This window comes from Mustela lutreola, chromosome 16 (genome assembly GCF_030435805.1).
Source record: "Mustela lutreola isolate mMusLut2 chromosome 16, mMusLut2.pri, whole genome shotgun sequence".
NCBI classification, from domain to species: Eukaryota; Metazoa; Chordata; class Mammalia; order Carnivora; family Mustelidae; genus Mustela; species Mustela lutreola.
Genome location: NC_081305.1, coordinates 19,371,588 through 19,395,208, shown reverse-complemented (window position 1 = coordinate 19,395,208; position 23,621 = coordinate 19,371,588). Strand labels below are relative to the sequence as shown.

At 46.8% G+C, this 23,621-nt stretch overlaps 1 long non-coding RNA gene across 1 annotated transcript in view; it reads right to left on the bottom strand.

Moving 5' to 3' along the window:
* LOC131818550 (uncharacterized) overlaps positions 1–23,621 on the bottom strand; it is a 179,462-nt gene that overhangs the window by 123,353 nt on the left and 32,488 nt on the right. The window contains exon 3 of the long non-coding RNA XR_009348871.1: positions 6,557–6,636. This is a non-coding gene — a long non-coding RNA (uncharacterized LOC131818550). The remainder of the gene's footprint in view (positions 1–6,556; positions 6,637–23,621) is intronic.

Sequence of the window (23,621 nt, the reverse complement as noted above, 5' to 3'; positions counted from 1 at the left end):
CCATCTTCTTCTTTTTTTTTTTTTTTTCATAGGAAAATGCCTTAGAGGGAACTCTGGTCCCCACTCTACCCACTTACTCTCCCCTTCCTGGGCTAACCCAATCATCCAGCTGAGATTCAATGAGCTACATTTTCCTAGTGGGCAGGGGTCCTGGCCCAGAGACACACAACTCTTCTTTCATTCACTTTTGCCATCCGCTTTGCCATGTGTTCTCCATTCTCCTCCCTCCTGCCCTGCTGTTGTGAAGCCAGCAGAGCAGGACCCCTCTCGGGAGACACACACACCATTCCCCTTCCCTCTTTCTCTCTCTCCTCTACCCCACTATTAACTTTTACGGTTGACGCAGGCAGGCCAATGGTTCTATTGCACAAAGTGGAGAATTTTCAGTCTACAAGTTATACTATTTTTCTTGTGATTTGCTCAAGTTTGAAGATCCTCAAGTTTAAATACAGGGTTGCTATTAGGAGATATCACTTGGCCCCAAGTCTAAGCCACAAGCCCCTACACAGTTTACTAGAGTCTCTAGGTGTGATGACTTCGGAGTGTTGTACAACCACTACTAAAGTAGATAAAGGAATCCCCACATAGTAACCTGTTCTTTGTGTATATATTCTTTAATGGTCAACTTTGAATGGGAAGAAGAATGAAGTGCTTCTTTTGCTCCAAATCCCTAAGAAGACAGAGTTTCTACTGTCCTGGAGTTGACTGTGTAGTGGTTGAAAAGAAATATTATAAAAATACAGTAAAAATACACCTTAACCCAGCCTAAGGGAGTCATCAGTAAAGGTCCTGGAAGCAATAAATGCAGAACAGAGACTTTAGTGATGAATAAGGTAAATAAAGGTCATGGAGCAGGAGGGAATATAGTTCAGACAGAAGAAAGTGCATTAGCAAATGTTCAGGGTCCAGCTGTGGCATAACGTGAGGCAAGAGCCATAGGCAGTTAGGGCTGCTGTGTGACAGCTTGCTTCCAGTCAGATTGAGCTCACGAGACCCTTGCAGGGGGTAAGGAGAAAGTGCATATTTTATTCTCTGATTCATCTCTCCATACCTAATGATGTACCAGCACATTAAACCCATCTTGATTGGTTCTCATATCCTGGAAAACAGACCAGACTTCAGCTTCCTTCAGTGCTCTGGGCAAGAAGTAAATGCCAGTCAAGCCAGGACAATGCATTCCATATGTTGGTATAGCTTTGAGCTACCTGGCTTCCAAAAGAAGCTTTAGGTGAAGATTAATGATTTACAACCAGGCTTCTAATTACCTTCCCTTTTAACTACTCTCCACTTTGTCTAACTGGTCTACCTACATCAGTCTGACCCTCATTACTTTAGCCTTCAAAGAAGCTGTACTATGGATCATACCACATCTAAATGTAATGCCTCAATAGCTCCCCCAGTGCTTTCTGGATAAAGTCTCATTTACTTATTATGATGTCACAGGTTGCATTCCTCAAAAAGTAAACCCTAAGACAAAGGTTAGCATATAGGAATATATTAAGGAGCAGTCCTAGAATCAATCCTGGAATCCAGGGATGGGAAGGGGGCAGAACTGAAAAGAAGCTGGAATGCAGTACATCAATCCACCCCAAGGGAAGCTCTTAAGCCAGATGGCCTTTCGAAGTCAAACCAAGTTGGGCAAAGGGACCAAGCCTTAGCAGACACATGTTAGCAAGTCTTGGACGCAGACTACCCTGGGGGAAGCGGGCATGACTTTGGACAAGGCAACTTGATCCAGGGCAAATTCCTGGAAGAAGCCGTCAGCTGAGGGCTGCCAGCCTGCAGCATGCCCAGCAACTAGAGGAATAAGGCCGTCAGATCTCAGCGGAGACGCAAGGGGCGCTCACAGCATCTAGTACATATGGCATCCAGTGATTTTTATGGTTTTTCACGACCTACTATATTACTTTTCCAGGACTACCATAACAAAACACCATAGGTTGGTGTCCTAAACGAGAGAAATGTGTTTTCTCACATTTCTAGGGGCCTTGGGAGTCTGAGTTCGAGTTGTCAGAAGGATTAGTGTCCTCTGGGGTCCCTCATTTTGGTTTGTAGATGGTCATCTTCTCCCTATATCCTCACATGGTCTTCCCTGTGGCCTAACCTCCTCTTACAGGGACAGTAGTCACAGGGGATTTAGGGCCTACCCTAATGACCTTATTTCAACTTTGTTACCACTTCAAAAATAACTTATCTTCAAATACACTCACAGTCTGAAGTACTGGGAGTTACGACTTTGATATGAATTTTGAGGAGGCATAGTTCAGCTTTAACACCTACCTACTTTTTGTTATTCCCACCATCAGCCATTCCCCCAACCATCTCTAGTCAAAGCACATCTAAAAGCTGATTCTTTTTTTCCAGAATTTTATTTGTTTACTTTTAAACAAGCTAAATTACTAAGGGATGCAACATCCCACAGTTTCTGTGTCCAATGGCCTTGGCAGGAAGGTTGCTTCAGAATTTGACATAAACCATCCTACTGTTCATGGAAGTAAGTTACTTTTTCCTGGATTACTTGGACTTCAGTTTCCTGCCAGGAGTCACTTTTTTTGTACATGGAAACATATGTCTTGCCTACATAAAATTCAGTTTCATCTCAGGCATAAACACTTTTATTTTTGAGAAAAACTTTATGTTCCCTCTGGTTTAGAATACCTTACTTATAACTAACAACAAATGGCCTTGGGCCACAGCCTTCAAGATATAATTGGAATTTTAGGAGTCATGATCCCAGCAGGCCTCCATCAGCTCCAAGATGGGGGGTAGGGAAAGCTACTGGCTGATTCTAGAACATGCCACGCTGGTCTACACCTCTATGCTTTGCCAGAAGTGCCTTCCCTACTTTGCCCATGAATACCTTTGTTGTCTCCTTCAAGAGTCAGTTAATGTGTCCACCCCTCTCTGAAGCCTTCATCAGTGACCTTCCTCATGAGGATATTTTCTCTCCTGCCCCAGGATGAGAGACAGTTGTCTTAGGACTTCGTGTGTGGTGTGTGTGTGTGTGTGTGTGTGTGTGTGTGTGTAGCAGGCACCTGTAAATGTGTGTTGAGTGTTTGGTTGACAGTTGGTGTGCTGAGTGATTTGTCAAGGGTTCTATCATGACCGTGGCTTGTATTTTCTCAGGAGATGAGACATCAGCATAGGCATATAGGATGAAGGAAAAAGGGTCAGAGAAAAGCAATGTTGCTGGCTTTGAAGCTGGGGAAAGGGGACCGTGAGCTGAGGAACATGAATGGTCTCTAAAAGCTGGGAAAAACAGGAGAAAGGATTCTCCACTAGAGTTTCCAGAAAGGAATGCAGCCCTGCTGATTTTAGCCCAGTGAGACTTTTCACTTTCTGAACTGTAAGAAAATAAATGTGTTGTTTTAAGCCACTCGTTTTATAGTAATTTGTTACAGCAATAGAACACTCACACACCAGTCCAAAAAGACCTCATCCTATTCCTGCCCTCATGCTCCAGACCTACTTTGTCTATATCCTAGGTTACCAACACTGGGGTATTTTCCTGATTCAACCATCTGGGCTTCTGAAGACTCAGGAGAGCTCAATATTAATGCAGTTCGTGAATTTTCATGCAGGTGTGCTCTGTATGGACACCGTGGTAGGAGCTATGTGATTACACGGGGTCAAAGATGCACCAGCTTGCTCGCAAACTACAGGATAGATGAGGTTATGTGTGCGGTGACCACAAGCAGGTCAACCAGAGGAACAGAAGGTGGGGCTAGCCCTGACGAAGGTTTCGAAGGTAGGTCATTTTGACAGGACAAACGGCATGAACCATCCCCACGGTAGCACTCTGCCCTCTTCACACCCTAAGGTATATTTTTACAAAAATTAGCATTCAAGTTGACAATAAATCTTGAGACCGCAGCACAGAAACACCGGAATACAGATTACAGATGGCGAAAAGCAGGGGAACACTGTCAGAGAGAGAGAGAGAGAAGGCACAATCTGGACTCTGAAGAACCCATCACACATTAGGGAGCCATAACAGGTTCTTGGGGAGAAGCAGCTACAGTGAAGCTGGCATGTGCAGGGTGAGGGGTGGGGGTAGGACACAGACATAGGAGAAGGGGAACCTGGAGTGATCAGCACGTTCGGCTCTGAAGCCAGACCATTGACTTTTCCTACCATTACCAGCACAGTGAGTCTGACAGATCTGAAGCTGTTTTTTTTTTTTTTTTTTAATTACCATTGACAATAGTGTGAACTTCGTTCACTTAATCTCCATTAAAGTCATTGAGGATGATGCATTGACTTTTTAAACAACTAAAAAAAGGAAAAAACCCTGAAAACAGATTCTCAAAACTTCGCTAGCAGAAGCTCATCACGCTAGACCAACAACTACCACTGTTAAAGGTAAATACTGAGGGCATAAACACGGAGCCAATTTTACTCCCATTCTCTATTAATTGCCTGACATATGAATGATAATTTAACAAACCATCTGTGACATTCTTTCAGCCTAGTCTCCAAAGGCAGGTGCTGGTCTATAAATAAAGGATAATAATAAATAAAACTGTAACTAATCTCCATCTAGCTTTTTGCATTTTTCATGGCATTTTCACATGCATTATGCCACTGGACTTCACAACCACTGCGTGGAGTTGGTCTGACAGACACTTAGAAAGGGTAAAAGCCGGAAGCCCACCCCGGGCAGCAAAACTCAAAATGCTTTGCTCTTTCCAAAGAATCACAGTGCTTCTAATGTTAGAACAAATGGCATGACACGTGCGAGAAGAGATAGGACATGAAGCCGTAGGATAACACATCCCAGCTGAAACACCCGGCAAAACTAAGGCAGAACCCCGACTTCCCCCAAAGCCAAAGGAAGAATGAACCCCACCAGACCCAAAATCCTTATTCTACATCCAGAAGCGCTGAAGCGGAGGTTTCCAGGCAGAGAACAGGCCTGGATTACCCAGGAAATGTACCTCGTTTGAAGAGTGCAATTTCAGTGTCCTAAGTTGTAAGAGATCACTGACTCTTTCCCATCTGGTTCAATCTGGGCACCAAGGACTGTTGTAAAAACACTGAGCCAAGCAGATGCCACCGTGTCCCCTGACCGGCCTCATTCCAGACCAGGAAACTGGGGAAAGAGAAGCTAGGGCTCTGCTGATAGGAAATTAAAAAATGAGCTCTTTGAAACACCCTTTTTTTTTTTCCTCTCAGAGTGTCCATACCTATCAGCTGGGTTAAGTGGACTCATGGTCACCCACAGCTGCAATGACCTTTGTCATCAACATGAACAGAGTACCCACCATGCAGATACACACACACACACACACACACGCGCGTGTGCGCACACACATGTGCATTCCCTATACAACCAGCACACCTGTTCATCTCGGGGAATGGCATTTCTCTGTCACTTAAAAAGATATATGAGATTTGAGGGAGGAGGAATCAACAGATTTAGAAGAAGCCATATGCCAGCCACTGCACTGGGCTCCCCACAATAGTTTCTTACTGATTTCTCATAAACACTGTGCCAAGTGGATACAAAAGCCCCATTGTACAGAAAAATAGACTGAAGATCCAAGAGTGTAATACATTCTCCCAAGGTCACAGAGTTCCCCTATCATGTACAGGTTAAAAACAGCTCTTTTGTGAAATCCCAAATATGCCATGATATGCCACCTGCCTACACAGGCAGCACACGGCAAGGACTAAATCCAAGCCCACCTTTCTCCAGAACCCCTGTTCCTGTATTTGTTGAAGAATCCAGTAAATGGGAACCAAATAAACAGGTGAATACAGATAGTTTTACCACACCACATTACCCTGTTTGTGATGGGATAAGCCATGAGGAAAAAGGATTTAAATAAGAACGAGGTAAGAACAACAACAACCAACTGGGATAAATGGACAACTTGGCGAACAACCAGAGTCTTCACAACAACCCTCCCTTGGATCCAGACTGCCCTAGGAGGGTTATTCCGAGGGAAGCAACCACATAATTTAAAGTGCATCTGGGGCACTGATCTTCCTTAGAAAACATGGCCCCAGGGAGACTGAATATCTTGGTCTGGCTGAGGAGTGTGGAGAGGAGTACAGAAGCTACCCACTCTCCCCAGTCAACGCACAGGCGTTCAAACAGCACTTTTTCTTGGGTGACTCTCCTCCTGAGACCATAGCAGTGACAATTCAAGGCTGATCCCTCCCAAGCTCTACTTCCCACCACCGATGGCTGGAACAGGTCTTGGATCCAATGCCAAGGTCAGCCTCTAGTAACCAGACACAGAGCCAGGGACTCAGGAACCTGAGCATCCACCACAAGGTGACAGATGGGCCCAGGAGGAAGCCAACCAGCCTTTGAAGCACAGAGCTGACTTGACTTCTGTGGGGTGCAGGGAGTGAGCCCAAGGGCAGGTGGATTCTATCGTTTTGATACAGCTCAACATCTCATGGAAGACTCAGTTCCTGTTGTATTATTTTCCTCTCCACTCCAACCACTGGCATCATCCTGAGGGATATTAACCTGTAGAGCTGACTCAGCCAACTGCTATCAAGGTGTTATGAGAAGCGGTTGAGAATGGAAAAGACCCCCTACCTTCATGTCGCAGCCTGAGATGATGACTCACTGGTGACTCCTTCATCAACCTTTCTTCCCTCTCTGCCTCAGTTTCTTATCTGTAAAACAAGGAATTACATGAGATTTGATTGCAAAATCCATCTTAAGCACTTAGCATCATGCTTGGCATAATGTTCATGACCATTTTCATCTCCCCTTCAGCAGCCACACCCTGGATGTGATGGTCACTTAGAACGTTTCTGGCTTTGAAATATTAAAATCTAACATCTGAACACAGCATAGGTCTTCTCAGCCCCCTTAATCTTCTGTCATCTTTTGTCTGACCTCATCATGATCTCCCATCCGGAGTTGTCCTCCACGCACATTCACTCCCCCTTCCATCCCCCTCTTCATCCCACAGCTCTGATCCTTCATTTTATTTTCTCCCACTCTTTGCCCTACAGCTCCCTGGCCACTCTTCCTGTATGTAGAATCACAGGGCAAACCAATCATCTGCTCCTGTTGCTGCCCTAATGGTTTCCTCTCTATGCCAGAGATAATGACCCAGTGATGCCCTATCTTGGACCCTATCTCAGTGGTAGAATTAACATCCCTTGCTCCTCAGGTAGGTCACCTCCATTGCTCTGCGTTGACCTGCTACAATCCCTACAGACCCTAACCCCACTTCAACTTTGCCCCCAAGGCTCATGCTTCCTACTTCAAAATGGTAAGAGAGGGATTACTGGTAAAGTCCCTCAATGTTTTGTTTCATTATCCACAAATTGGACCCCTCCGCATCTCTTCTTACTACATCCTCGTCCTCAGAGGAAGATGAGTCTGCTTCCACTCTCCTCTGTAACCATGCATCACTTAGGAGTCTTGCCTATCAGTTACCCCTTCTGTATTCTGGCCTTCCAGGCTTCCCCTCACCCAAGAGCCCTTGCTCTCAGTGTAAAAATATGCTCAGACTTCCCATACCTCAAAAGCAAAAGGAAAATCTCTCTTCACCCTCTATCTCCCTCACACTGACAAACTCCTTCAAGGCATTGTCTACACTTGCCCTCTTTGCTCCCTCACGTTCCACTGGCTGTGCAGTCGAGCTCCCTGTGAGATTCTACTAAGAAGGCCAATAACAAACATGGCACTGCACTTGGCTCCTCTTCCTCATTTCTCCCATCTAAGAATCTAAGTTCCAACAACTCTGATGCTCCCTGCATAATAGCTTTTAACACTGTCCCATCTGTCCATTCAACTATCATTGACATGTCCTGGCCTTCCAAACTCATCCAAAGACATCTAAATCACAGCCCTCCCCGCTCTGGCCTCTATCCCATGCCAAAGAGGGAAAATAGGAATGTTTCTCTCATTGCTCAGCATTCTAAAGTGGTTCCCACTGCATTTCAGGGAAGATCTGCTCTCCTCTGCATGATGCATGAGGAAGGTTCTAGAAGATCTGGTTGTAGTGAACGTGGCCACCATAAGGGCTCACTGAAGTACGGTGACTGAGGATCCAAGTGTCCGTGAGTTCCCCTCAGGCAGGGGACATCCCCATTTCCCTCTTTCATAAAATGCTTTGAGGAGGAGATTAAAAGGTCTTCAAAACTTTCAGAGGAAGCTAATCAAACATTGGCATGTTCATTCTCACCACCAACCCTCAAATTCTAGCATCCTGACCTCCACCTGTGGGTCAGTCATTGCTCTGCTCTTTTCCATATGAGGACCCTGATATTCTGAAATGAAAGAGGACTCTCCTTGGTTCCTATTCCCAGTTTTCACAGAAAGGATGGGATCCAAACCTGGTCTCCTGCCACTGTGCTGTGGGGTGTCTGCCCACAGACATCGCGAGTCCAGTAAGAGAAGCTGGCTGCTGAGCCACAAAGGCTGTGCTAGATAAGGCCTAGAGGCCACAGGCAACCACACAGACAGATAAGGAGGAGAAGGGAAAGGAAAGGGGAGAACTCTAAGGAGAGAAGTAGAGACAGGACTTAAGGAGCCACAGGAGCCCAGGATGAAGACACAAGCAAGGCGTGCTAAGCCCCCAAGCTTGGCCCCACAGGAAACCCATCCAGGACACTGAGTACTGTATTCCCTGCTCTAACTCAGGCAGCACTGAGTGTCGTCCTCTGAATCAGACGGTTTTCTTACTAAAACCTTCAGTCTAGCCCTAGAACACTGAGCAGATGGCAGTCAGATCACCACTCTGCTGTCTGATTTTTTTTTTTCCTCCCACCAGTTTTCAGGTGAGCCAGTAAACAAACAATTCTGCACCACTCCAGGCCTCTGGTGGCATAGCCAGCTCCACGCTTGATGGCTCTTGCCATCCAAGTCAAATGCGCAGTGCCCCTGGCACGGCTGGCACCCCCTGCACACGAGCATAGATCTGCCTCCCTAGCATATGTGCACACTTGCTCACACACGCACATGTGTGCACACACACACACACTCGCACACTTTGAGCAGCAAACTTTCCCCTAATCACGGTCTCAGAGTCAGTGAAGGACCAGCTTCTGCACCCAGTCAGTTAACCTCAAACCAAGAAGTTGGCTTCCATCCTGCTCTCCAGGCAGCCGATAGAGCCAGGTCCATCTAATTCCCAGGAGATTTCTCCCTCTTCCTGGCCCAAAACCTTTTCATCCCACACCTAGGTTATGTCTCCCTGATCCCTATGTACACTTCCATATAACCTCTCCAAGCAAATTATAAACACATAGCTCCTCTGCTAAACTTCCTTCAGCTCCCATCCACAATAAATTTTGAGCTCCCCATTGTCCACAACAGTGAATCCCAACCCTTCGGCTCGCTAATCACTGAAAACCAATCATCCATTAATTCATCTACTCAACAAATATGTATTGAGTATCCACTCCATGCTAGGCACAGTTCTAGGCACTCGGGATAAAACCAATACAAGGAAGACCCCTGCCTTCATTAATAAGTATGTAAACTACACAGCATGTTAGAAGGTGGTAAATATTATAGACAAAGGAAGACAGAGGACAGAGAAAGGAGATCTGGAGTGTTGGGAGTGGGGTGGCTGGAATTATCCTGAGAAAATGACACTGGAGCAAAGACTTAAAGGAAGTGGTGTTGTGAGTCTTGAGGATATCCAGGAAAGACCCATTCCATGCAGTGGGAGGAGCTAGTGCAAAGGTCCTGAGGTGGGAACATACCTGGTTCTTAGGAAACAGCAGGGAGACCAGTGTGGACAAAAGAAATTAAGCAAGAGGAAGAGGAGTGGGCGATGCCATCAGAGAGGGTAAGGGGGCAAGATTGTGCACCTCTCTCTCTCCCTACCCTGCACCTCATGAGTCTTCTCCCTAACACTTGTCGCTGTTGCAATTCCCCAGCAGTTTGGGTGTCCTCGTGCCTCAGCACCTGTGCCAATGTTCTGACGCCATGCTTGAGTGACCACCAACCCTCCTGCCCCCCACAGAGCGCTGACCATCCCTCTTTCTCTGCTCCCATGTTCCATGACCATAAAGCTATGACAGCACTAAACACGCTGAGATGCAATCACCCAGTTCCTGGTCTAGACCAGCCCCTGGACTGAGCTCCCTCAGGAAATGAGTCCCATCATCTCCTTCCTCTCTTTTTCCCTAGGAGGCACCACGTGACTGGTTATATGGAGGATGGATAAAAAGAGTCTGGGCAGGGGTGCCTGGGTGGCTCTGTGGGTTAAGCCGCTGCCTTCGGCTCGGGTCGTGATCTCGGGGTCCTGGGATCGAGTCCTGCATCGGGCTCTCTGCTCAGCGGGGAGCCTGCTTCCCTCTCTCTCTCTCTGCCTGCCTCTCCGTCTACTTGTGATTTCTCTCTGTCAAATAAATAAATAAAATCTTAAAAAAAAAAAAAAGAGAGAGACTGGGCAGTAAAGGGGAGGAGAGAGGTAAGTTAGGAAATAAGGCTTTGCCTAACAGTTGAGATTATCTTGGCCAAATACACACTTCAGGTCTTTGAAACTCAGTTTCCCTGTCTGTGAAATGAATATAACGATCTGGACTCCACCTACTTCCTGAGTTATTCTACAGGTAGAAAGAATAGATATGGACACAGCTTATGGAGGGAGGGTAAGCAAGTGCAGAAGGTTATCATTGTTGTTCCACTGTTGCTACCTAGTAAGACCTTTGTGTTCGATTAAAAGATGCCTCTGGTTCCAATCACGTCACAGTTATGTGCCCTTGGTTCCACAGAGGGACTGAGGGACTCAGGGTAAAAATTATCTTGTGTCACGTGGGATCTCTGTGCAAAATGGAGCATGGGGAGCTGACTGCCTGGGGAGAAGAGCCCCCGGGGTGATGAACTGGAAGGGTCCTGCAATTGATCTATCCACACTCTGTCCAGAGGGTCCAGCAGGCACGGACTATCTGAGCCACGCCTGCTGTGGGAATGCCAGCTGCCCCTCCCCCAGCCCATCGCCACCCCCACAAATTGTCAAAAAGGCACCGTGATAGATAGAGCTCCCACATGCCACAAGGTAAGTGTTTAAATCTTTTATAAGACAGTCAATGGCCTTTATAAACCCTCAGACAAGAATTACACTGTGTCTGAAATAGGGCTGAAAGTCAATGGGAAATTGATTCTGTCTAGCTGGTGCTGTTTCAAGGAGGAGGCTTGCTGGGTGCCTCTGGAACCAAACGTGCCATCTCCCATGTGCCTCAGGGTGTGGCCTGTCACATGCTGAGAATATTGAGATATTGGGGCCCATTTCTGGGCAGAGGCTCCAGGTAGCTGTGAGTTCCCACCCGAGGAAGACCCTGGAAGGCATTGACCAGGACCCGGGATGGTTATGGACTGTGTTTACTTCCCAGGAGTTGATGCCGGACCAATGTGATGCTATTCCCTGCACCCCAGGAGGAGAAGCCCAGAGGATGACAAATGGCCATCGATCTGGAGGTGACCACCAGGGGTGAGGCACACCTGCAGTTACTCTCCTTTGCTAATGACCCCATTAGCCATCGGATCAAACACAGTCCAAGGTCGTGAGGATGCTGTGGTTATTTTTCTGCCAGTACCCATCAGCCTGATCCGCACTGCCCTTCCGGGGGTGCCAAAGTGGGCAACAAGGATCCCCTGCTTGGGACTGCAGAGCCCAAGGGTCCCCGTGTGCCTACGGGGTCATGGTTATGTCTGGTTATGACAAGGATGGCTCTGCATCAGAAGTGAGCAGATGGGTCTTGGCAGGTAAACCAAACAGCCCCCCCCATCCCGGCAGGGAGCAGGGACAGAGGACAAGCTCCCACTGGGGAATCAGGCAAAGCAGGAGCCGGAGACCTGGCTCTGGCATTTCCTGACCAAGTGACCCCATAGAAATCCCACCCCTGCCCGGGGCCAGTGCGGATGTTACTCAGTCTGTCTCACGGGCCACTGGGAGAATGGAACGTGATGGCACATGTCGCACGCAGGGCACAGACAGGCACGTGGTGGCTCTCGGCTCTGCTCCCCAAACCGGCACTGAACCCAGAATCTGAGGAGCAGGCAGAGCTCTCCCTTGGAAGCAGATGGGCTGGAATCCAACTGTGAACATGGGAACTCGGTCTTAGGTACTAACCACACACAAATACCGGAACCAGTGATCCATCCTTCGGATCTTTCTTTGTCCCCATTTTATAGGTCAGGACACTGGGGCCCGAGGAGTGTCAGGAGGTCAGATCATCCAACAGCAGCCAACACTGAGGATGTGTGACTGAGGGCCTGCTCTGCACCAGGCACCGTCCACGGGACATGGTGATGAGGCTGAGCGAGACAGAGGCTGCTCTGAGGTCAGGCATAGGCCAAGCCCAGACTAGAGTCGAGGTCTCCTGCCATCAAGTGCTGGATCCTTCTCTGTCCCCTGCCATGTCTCCCCTTCGAAAGGACGTCTCAGAGAATCAAAGCATGTCCCCGCTCCCAGTGTCCTTAACATTCCTTCTGACTCCCCAGCCTGCTTTCCAGATGCCCTTGTGTTTTCCAAGGCCACACGGTGATGGGGGACGGGAGCTGCAGTCTTGAGACGACTAGAATGATCAGGCCTGCTTTCTTCTCGGGCTGCTCATTTTCTGGAATGCTGCACTTTATCCCCGCAGACTGGTCTGCAGGAAACCAGCAGTCCGGAGTGTGCCACAGCCCGTGGGAGGGTGGCAGAGGTGAGGGTCTCTGTGAGCATCAGCTGTTCAAAAATATTTGCATAGCCCACAAGGAACAGGCTCATTGGGCTCAGATCAAGGGGCAGAAGGCAATGGAAGCCTAGCATCCCTGCTCCCCTCTCTCTGGTTAAGGAACACCACCGGCACTGGATAGTTAGGTAGCTTTGAACTGAAAGGAGCTTTATCTGAAAACCCTTCAGGGTGTCAGAGAAACAGTCCTTTTCCCCATCAGCAGTGGCCCCAAGGCAGGCTCCGCAAAGACGAGCGAACATCACCGAGCAAACATCACCGGCTGCTACAGCGGGGTGGGGGCGGGGAGCGGGGTGGGGGCGGGGGGCGGGGTGGCGGAATTAACAAGGATGAGGTCAGTCGGGAAAGGACAGCAAAGAAGAGCCTCACTGTTGTCAGAGTCACAAATAAACGCTTGCTGGCAGCTGGAAATTCAGCTCTTAAACCCTGCCAAATGAGAAAAACCTGGTATGGTCAGAAACGGTATATTGTCTGATGAGGTGAGACAGCTCAGAGTGGAATTCAGGCCAAAAGCCATTCACAGGAGCATCTAGAGCTACTCACACGAGGCTCAGCCTTTCTGACCTGGAAAATGGGCAAAAAGCAAACACCCAAGTGCTTCATGGTAATGTGTCCACACTGCCGGAAAATGAAAAAATATCAACTTCTATTCATCTACCAGACACCTTCTGAACACCAGCTATAAGTCAGCACCATGCCAGGCTCTGGGAACTCAGCTCTGAGTCTTCCTCTCTGCCTTTACAGAATTTATAATTTAGCAAAGAAAACAAACATGGAAAAACACAGCTATAAGAAGGTGGTAGTGGCCAGTGTGCCCATGAGGCCAAGGGAGGAAGAGGCAGGGGGCTCCGGAAATGGCAGTGGAGGGTCTGAGAGTTGCAGAAGTGACCAGCGTGGTAGGGAAAGTGATTACATACAGGAGAATGAGACAAATAACTATATTGTGGATAATGGGAACCAGGTTTCCAAGGGTCAGAGAAGGATTTACAAAGATGGAAACAGAGATTAGAATTGGAGGTATCTGAAGCAGTGCCTTGGAAGTAAAGGTATTGGTATCAACTGAATTTTAATAATAACATATGAAAATCGATACAAAAATCCATATCGATCTGCGGCTATCAGCCAGAAGACATTTGGAGTTGTCACAGCTGGAGGAAGGGGTGCCTACTGGTATATACTAGGCTCAGGCAAGGGATGCTGCTAAACACAGGGCGTCCTCCGCAGCAGAGAATTCTCCAACTCAAAATTCCAACAGTGCCATGGTCTAGGAACACCGATATAGATGTGTGTGTGTATGTGTGCATGTGTGGATGGATGGATGGGTGGATAGCTAGAGACAGATAAAGACAGACAGATGTGTGTGTGTGTATTCATATATAGATTTCCTAGCTCAGTTGTTTGAGTGGAACAGAACCAATATTAATCCGGTAGCTTTGAACACATCCATTGCCTAGAGCCTGGCTTCTAAGTACCATTACCTTCTAAAAGGAACCAAAGTTCCCTGGAGAAACAGCTATTTCCAGAGGTGGGGCAGGAAAATTACAAGGTGAGCTTGGAATATTTTTCTGTGCCAGAATATAGAGAAATACCCAAGGAATGATGGGAGTATGTTCAAAAGGGCTTAAGCCTCCAGCGTCAAGAATCTCCCACTTGCTAAATCTGAGATAATTTGAACATCAGAATAAATAATAATAGGAAATTATTTAACTCACTGAATAAAATAAGAATCCATGCATTCATACTGATATAAATAATTAAATTAGCAAATAAATGAAGGAGAAAGGGAAGCTCTTCCTTATAGTAAAATACCAACTAAAAAATGTAGAAAAAATATGAAAATAGAAAATCCCCCTTTAGCAACCATCTCAGTGATGGTAAACTTCACTTCCATAGCAGGAAGCATCAATAAATACCAAGGCTAGTGGGCAGAGACTTGATGAGGTACAGGATATTGATGTCCTTTCAGAGAATCTTCCCATAAAAATAGTTTTAAATTATAAAAAGAAACTGGCAACTTGGTAAAAAAAAAAAAAAAAAAACCAGCAGACACCAAACTTGACCAGGTGATCAAAGCTGGCAAAAGGGCAGGATAGATTGGCCCAGGTGTGGTCCACCGAGAAGAACGCAGCATCATTTCCATGGCGTTCCTCCAAAAAATGGATAGCTGAATTCTGATCATGAGGAACGGACAGACAGACCCAGACCCAGAACATCCTACTGAGGAGTCCTCTCCTACTGAGAAATGTCAAGTCGTTAGGGACAGGAGATGGAATGGTTCCAGATTGAAGAAGACTGAAGTAAGTGTGCGATGCAGGACAGTGGATTCGATTCTGGACCGGAAAGGAGGAGAAGGATATACTGATGGGGCGATTGGGGAAATTCGAAGAGGGATGGAGGACAGCCCTCTCTCCGTGCGGGTTTCCTGATTTTAATGGTTGTATTGGGGTACGTTACTGAGTTCTCTTGTTTTAAAGAAACACATACTGACGTTTTTAGGGAGGATGGGGCACTGTATATAATATGTGCTCCCCAGGGAGTCAGAAATGAATAATAAATATTGGTACGTGTATATGCACATACATGTACGCACATGCAGAAACAGAACAACAGCAAGAGAGGGAAAAGGTGAGTAATGGAACAAATGAGGTAGACAGGTTAAAAACTTGTGACTTTTAGGGAGTTTGAAATTACATTTTAAGAATATAAGAATATGTGCTACATAAACTATTATATTCATACAAAATCACACTCATACAGTAGGATACCCACATAATATACATGCAACCTGCCGTGCACACACACATATGAAAAATACAAAGGAAATATGTTACAAATATGTTACTCAGGGTTATCTCTGGATGATGAAATTATGGGGAAATTTTTTTCCTTTTTATGTTTCCCCATATGGCCCAATAATTTCTCCTGTGAACATAGATTATCTATTGCTTTACAATTGAAAAAGAGCATTATGCTTATCATAAAATAATTTGACAAAAAGAAATAATAAACTCAGGGCACCTGGGTGGCTCAGTGGGTTAAAGCCTCTCTGTCTTCAGCGAAGGTCATGATCTCAGGGTCCTGGGATCGAGCCCCGCATCGGGCTCTCTGCTCAGCAGGCAGCCTACTTCCCCACCCACCCACCCACCCACTCTCTGCCGGCAACTCTGCCTACTTGTGATCTCGGCTGGTCAAATAAAAAGAAAAAAAGTTAAAAAAAAAATAAAAGAAATAATAAACTTGAGTTCTAAGACCATTTTTCCTCCATTCAAAACGGCCCCCTGCCCCAGTCAACTACACCACAGAACCACCTGGCAGCTGCTCGAGGCATCCCCCTGGCTGGATGAGGGAGACGGAGCACAAAATCAAAGTCTGGCAGCTCTGACCTGGGCTGTGCTCCTGTCCACCGGTCAGGCCTCCCTCACCTGGGTAATACCACTCATGGTCTATCCCTTGGAGCATCATCAAGACTCAAAGAGACGTGAGATGTAGACCTTTTTAACCTGTAAGCTGCTTGTGTGGGGGAGGTGATATGAACACACAGATAAAGTAGTCATCATTACTCTTGTAATTAATCAATTACCATCATGGGGTATCCCTTTACCACCTTTATCTCACTCAATTCTCAACACCAATACCAGTAAGCACACCCGTTCTACAGAAAACAAATGTACAAAAACATGAAACATGCATTTGTCTAAAATCACACCTGTGAGGGGTAGAGTCAGGATCCATACTTGGTGCTGACCAGAAGACACTGGACCCACCCACCTCCACCATACCCGTGATGCCTGCCTTCCCCTGGGAAAAGAAAGGTCACCTCATCCAAAGATGCTTTCTAGGCAGAAAAACAAAGCAACTCTAAGTAGACTGGACATTTTGGACCCTCCAGGCTCAGTGATAGTTGCTCTTCCAGTCTTTTCTCCTACGGGGAAGATAGCCTCTGGGCATCACTTTACAGGTCCTCTGCGCGCTCCCATGTTCCCACGCTCTGTTTCAGCTCCAACAGTGCCCCTTAGTGAGGGCCCCTCCACTTCAAGGCTGCTTTTGGCAGTCATGACAACCCAGGATTAATTAAATAAAAATGTTGAGGTGGAAGAGGGAATATCCCCATGACAGCTCCCCTGAGCCTGGCGTCCCACTTGATGGCCGCTGGGTCACTGACAGGAAGTCAAGTTGCGTGAGCGGTCACTTCATTCAAGACCAGCAACACATAGGTAATTCCCAGGGATCACTGGTTATGTGGGTTCCTTATCTTATTTGGTGTTTTTAATTGTTCTTGTTCGTGAAAAACAAACCAACCTTCAGAGACTACACATGATATGAAAAGCCATTTGTTTCCACCTGTCAAGTTGCTTAATTTCTTCCGGGATGAGATCTTCCCTTTGACTTTTGCAATACTGTGAAGACTCAAAGTATATGAAAGTGATCAATAGGTCTTCCCAAGTGAAGGATTCTGCTTAATAGTATGGCTGTCCTCGCTAAGCCTCGGCTGTTTTATTCTGTGGTCTCTTTTCTTGAAATTGATTTAAGAGGCAAACAAAAATGCCTCGAGAATTAGAATCAGATGAAGTCGGGCTTCTAGGGACGTAAAGGCAGCAGAATCCAACAACGTCTCATGAGAAAGGAGAAACCAAGTCCTAGAGTGGCTGCATCTCACTCGGTGTCACAGAGCTACACTGTGGAACAGCTGGAACTTGAAGTCATTAGCCTGGAACAGGCAGTATTCAGAATGCATCAGATGGAAATTATTCCAAGGGCTGGTGGTCACCAGACTGTAAGCCCACTGAGGACAGATACTGCACCTCCTCCAGCAACTTAGCCAGCAGACGACAGCTGTGCGGTACCCAGCAGGCATCTTTTTTCTTCTTTTTAATTGATGCATAATTAACATATGGTGCCATATTAGTTTTAGGTGTACAATATGATTCAACCACTCTGTACATTTCTCAGGGCTCAGGCTTAAGTGTTCTCTTTATCCCCTTCACCGATTTCACCCATCGCCCCACCTACCTCCCCTCCGGCAACCACCAACCAGGTCTCTCTGTATTTAAGAGTCTGATTTTCCAGGGGTCTCTTTTGGGTGTTCGTTTTGTTTCTTAAATTCCACATCTGAGTGAAATCATATGGTATTTGTTTTTCTCTGACTTATTTCACTTAGCTGTATACCCTCTAGGTCCATCCATGTTGCCACAAAGAGCAAAATCTCATTGTCTTTTATGGCCGAGTACTAGTCCATTGTGTGTACGTACATACACTCCTCGCCTTCTTATGCATCCCTCCTTGGATGGACACTTGGGCTAGTTCCGTGTCTCGGCTCCTGTAAATAATGCTGCATAAACATGGGGGGTGGGGCATATATCTTTTTGAATCAGTGTTTTTCTTTTCTTTGGGTAAATACCAGTAGTGGAATCACTGGATCATACGGTAATTCTGTTTTTAATTTTTGGAGGCCCCTCCATCCTATCTCCCGCAGTGGCACAGGGCTTAGCCTACAGATGGCGCTCGTAGGTACCCAGCAGGCATTTTTAAGCAAAGAAGTGAACAATTTCCAGTACCATTTTAGTGGAATTCTAAAAACACTTATAAAAGCATCTATTTTAAAACATTTTTATTTGCATTTAAAATAAAGTTCTATATGGCCAAACCCAGACGGGTTTCATGCACATGTTTACTAAACAAAAGATGACTAGTGCTGTGATAATTAATCAGTTGGCATTGACTGGAGCTCTTAATGAAATGAGGCATGAACTGTTTGAGAAAGCAATTGAAAGCCATCATACATGCCATGAATCATTTCTCGAATGCACATTTATTAAATCAGAATTCATAACTTTGATATTTTATCTAACAGGTTTGTTACCCTTTCGAGACTCTATTGGTGAATAAAAAGACAGATGTTTCCAGAGCTAAATTGGAGGAGGGATGAGGGAGGGCGAAACCAGCCAGACATCAATTAAAGGGAACAGGCAGCAAAATACCATTACCCGATGTCTGGGTTGTGCGCCATCATCTTGAAATAAAATTCAAAGAAACCTTTGCAAAAGAACAGATACAGAAGCAGGATGCATCCTGAAGGTTTCTGGGGCCTCCCTGATAGCAGGCAGATGTAGGGATGGTTCCAGGGGTGGCAACTGGTTTGGGGGGTCGCAGAGTGGACTGTCATTAAGGGAAACATCGGTCAAAAAAGAGTCAGATTAATGCAAAACCCTATTTTTACTTCCTGAGGGTGCCAGAGAGCTGGAGGGGAATCAGAATCCTCTCCCATTTTCAGGATCTTCAAAGGCACCTGTTCCTTTTAGTTGAAGCAAATATATATCACATCAGTGTCACAGCCGGCGACTATTGTCCCAGGCACCTCTTTGGATGGTCCAATAAAAGTGGATTGGGAAGCATGTGAAGATGTTTAGCTCTTCTGACGGCTGTCGGCAGTAAATTGGTGGATCAAGGTGACACGGTGCCCCACGGCTCACAATTGCAGCACTTCTTAGAGTCTCATCTTCATAAAAGCAGACCTGGAATCCTTCTAGGCAGCGCTCTTGTGCTTTTGTGTAAAGGAGACCTTCCCTTTTAACAGCTTTGACACAATGTGGCCATTCTCCTTCAAAGCCCTTCAGACCCACCCTTTTGCCAGCCAGAATCACGGTCCAACTGCTGAGTTACACACCCCAGGAATGTTCTGACACTTTCTTTCTGCAGAGCAACACACAACACACAATAATAACTTTTCTCCATTGTAATCTGATTAGATTGCTGTAACTAGATTGCAGTAAGCCAATCACAAGAGTGAACTTGAACATCAACACATCTAGAGAAAAGAACCGCCCCGGTCATCATAGGCAGTAGCAGCGGCTTCTCCGTTTACTGAAATGAAACAGGGGACATTCAATTCTAAACCCAAAAGCAAGTAGAAGGTGTACATGATGTGAGCAAGGCAAAATCTGCCAGTGAGTACCCAAACATTTGTTGCCAACCTGTCTTTCATCTCTCTTTTTCAGAAAACTGGAAAACAAGGCATTCTGCGGAAAACGGGGGCTTGGCACTGATAGCAACTCCTAGTGTCCCATCCAGACCCGGGCTGGGAAGGAGCTACAAGTCACAGCCGCATTTCTCTGGGTCAGTGGTTCTTAAACTGATGCCTCACAGCCACCGGACAGGTTATCAGAGCACCATCTGCTGAGCCCCACCCCAAGACTTTCCAACTCCTGGAGTCTGGGGTAGGGCTCCAGAATTTGCATTTCTAGCAAGTTCCCTGGAGATGCTGAGCTTGCTAGTCCTGGAGCCATAGTTAGAGAACCGCTGCTCTAAGCAAAGTCTCCCTGGCAAAACCCTGCTACTTTCTACAAGACTAGGTGGATGAGATGGAATTCTCGGGCCTTCGGACCTATGTTCTATCTTGTTTTAATGCCTCGAGATAAACGGATCCACTGGTTTGTTTCTTTGTTCTTCTTTTCTTTTCTTTCTTTTTTTTTTTTTTTTTTTAACTTCTCTGTTGATCTACAGTGCTAGGCCAGCCTTTGAGTTTGAGACAGAGATTGAGTGAGACAGAGATTCACCCTCATGTCATTGGTCTTCTTAGGATCAGTAATGTAGGAAGAGGAAGGTCACCCCGGAGATCCTCCAGAGCCCCCACAGCACTGGGTCCCAGAGCAAACAGAGATCAGAGAGGCTGAGACACTTGCTAGAAGGCACTAACCCTAACCCTAACCCTAACCCAGGGTTGCAGACCCCCAGTCCCAGCCCTTCCCTCTAGCTCGGCCCAACGAGCTCCCGGAGGCAGCTATTTGAAACAAGCGGCTGATTCCAGCGGAGTGATTGTCTGTTTACAAGACTGCGCCTGCCTGGACCAATGGTTCTCACCCCTGGCTGGCTACACTTTAGAATCCCCTGGGGAGCTAACAAATGTACTGACAGCAGGCCCCACTTCGGAGACTCTGATTCAGTTGCTCTGGGTGGAGCCCAGGCACCAAATGCTTCCACAGCTCCCCAGGTAATTCTAAAGTGTAGTTGAGCTTGAGAACCACTACCCGGGCTGTGGGGTTCTCGAAAGCAGAATGTTCGTTCCCAAGAGCTGTGTTTCTCAAACAGCAGTGAGCATGACGTGCTCCGTCCCCCCGGAACAGGGCCCTACGAGATTCTTAGCAAATGTACGTTGAGTGGAAGACTGGAACAGTGCTTTTTTTTTTTTTTTTTTTTTTTAAAGATTGTATTTATTTACTTGACAGACAGAGATCACAAGTACGTAGAGAGGCAGGCAGAGAGAGAGAGAGAAGGAAGCAGGCTCCCTGCTGAGCAGAGAGCCCAATGCGGGGTTCGATCCCAGGACCCTAGGATCATGACCTGAGCTGAAAGCAGAGGCTTTAACCCACTGAGCTACCGAGGAGCCCCTGGAACAGAGCTTTTAAAAAGCCCAGACCTACATCACTTGGAAACATGCTAGAAATGCAAAACTCTAGGTCGCCATCCCACATGTGGTGCCTCAGAGGCCCTGAGGGGGAGCCCACCAATCTTTATTTTAGCAAGCCAACTGGAACCCTAGAAGATGCTATAGATGCTACCCTTGAGGGCTTCTAGATAGAGAAATGGAGAAATGGATGGAAAAATTTCGTCTGAAACATAAAACTAAAATTACACTCTATGAGAGAATAATGACATGTTGCCCTGAAGGGCGGGGATGGTTCATACTTGGGGGAGTTTGGGGCTTTTAGGGAAAGAGGGGGCCTGGCCCTGTTAGAATGGATGATGTGTGAAGGGAGGATGAGGGACTCAATGAGACCCCAATGGCAGTCTCAAGGGTGGCGGTTACCCAGTCATCTAAGATAGAAGGGGCTGGGGACAGCAGGCACCTCCCTGGAAAACAGAAGGTCATCACCAGGCATGCAGGGCACAGGCAGGCCTCTTGATCCTCACAAGGATGCTGAACGTGACATACTGCAGCTTCGAGAAGCAGACAACCAACATGGGGTTTTGGAAAACACAGACTCAGTGACCACCCCCCCAATCCCGGCTGTGTGGCACAGTTGCCATGAGTCCTTGGGCAAGGGACTTCCGTTTCCTGGACTTTAGGTTCTTTCTGAGATGCGCAGCATAGCTACTTAGCAAGGTTGTTACAAAGTCAAAAAGTTACCACAGCTACTTAGCAAGGTTGTTACAAAGTCACAATGTTATGTAAGCTTCTAGCACAGCACCTGGAAGGTAAGTGTTGCTCAAGCACGACAGCTGTCATAGTCTCCTGATGAGGAAGCAGGGCTCCCGCTCAGTGTCCTTGAAGTGCAGTAAAGGGAATGGGACTGTAGCTCCATCACAAGGGGGAAGTGGCCCTCTCAGTGAGGACAACACAGGGAAAGCGCGTTTCATCTTCGAATCCTTCCAGCACCTGTCGCTGAGACCCCAGGCTTGCCCACACCCAACAGCCTGCGAGGAGGGAGCCACCGGCCAGGAGACATGGGGGCATTACACCTGCTCTGTAGCGCTTCTGGCCTCCATCCCGGCCTGGGGCCACCGCCACCAACCCCAGGGCAGTGGCAGAGTCAGGGTCCGTGAGCTTTCCTCAGCCTACCGTTTACCCAGCCTTTAAGCCTAGGTATACTGAGCTCAGAGTGGCTGGCAGGAAATAAAACCAATGGAGACATTTTGGGGAGTATTGTTTAAAAAAAAAATACCAAAGTGGAAGAACTCCACCTAAAGAAATTAACTTAAAAGCATATGGAATCCGCCAAAGCCCTCTGCCTTCATTTCAGAACTGAAAGGGCACAGTCTGCCTTTGAAAACGAGCACACACAGCAGGCATGCACGTTTCAATGAAATGTGAACACAGTCCCAGCTCCACCATTAACTGATCACAAGCCTCGGCAAAGTAACACTCGGTGAGTGTGCTCCACGCACCGGGCATGGAGAGACCCACTTTCCCCAGAATTATTCAATGATTCTTTATTCATAAGCGGCCTTTGTGTGCCGAGCACTGTGTTGAGTACTGAGGAACAAAGATAGATAATTGCGGGGGGAGGTACCCCACTCAGTCCTCAAGGAGGTCACAGACTAGATTGCTGGAGACAACTGTTCCCCCTTTGAGCCCCACAGAGGCACTGCTCATCTTACAGATAAGAAAACTAAAACTTAGGGAAAATGACCTTGATGTTTAAGTGGCAGAGCTGGGATGTGAACTCAAGATTTGGTGTCCCCACTGATAAGGCTAGTTCCATATATACCGGGGGCAGGGGACAAATGTCTTCTTCCCAGCCTTCAGAAAGGCTAATAACATGATGAAATAAGCTTTTCGCTCCCCTCCGTCTCCATCTCGGCTACCAGCAGAGAGAATCCCTGGGGTTCAAAGCATATACAGACCCATTCATCGCCCACTGCATGCTGAAGTCAATTTATCCAACCCTGTCATTTGAGACCCTGAGAGAAGGGAACTGCCTGAAGTCACACAGCAGAGCAAGACACAGCAAGGACTTGAAAGCCAGTTCCCCCAATGCTTGGGTCTTGCCATTTTTAAACACAGACACAGACATACATTTAAACAACTCGATATCTTTTCATGGCTACCTTTACTGCTAAGAAACACCAAAGGAAGAAGGGACTCTGTCTTCGCCCTCCAGCTTGGATGCTAAGCATGCTCTCAGGGATTAGGGGGAACCTCTGGAAAGCTGCACCCAGCTAACAGGAATCCCAGACCCCCACCCACGGAAGATTAACAGACAAAGCCTGGCTCTTTCATTCCCCAGCCAGAGACAGAGGAAGGGGTAAAGAAAAAGGCTGTAAATCAGCTACCACATAATCATGCATATTTAGAGTTTGCTTGTAATTAGTCTGTATTCATAGTGCTGTGTGGGTAGAGAAATCTGTACCCAAGGAAAATCTGAAAACCAACATGTTTGTTTCTAGTGATTCATCTATAGGAACCATATGCCAAGTGACAGACAGCTGAGTTCCTCCACTGTCTGAGAGCAGCAAGA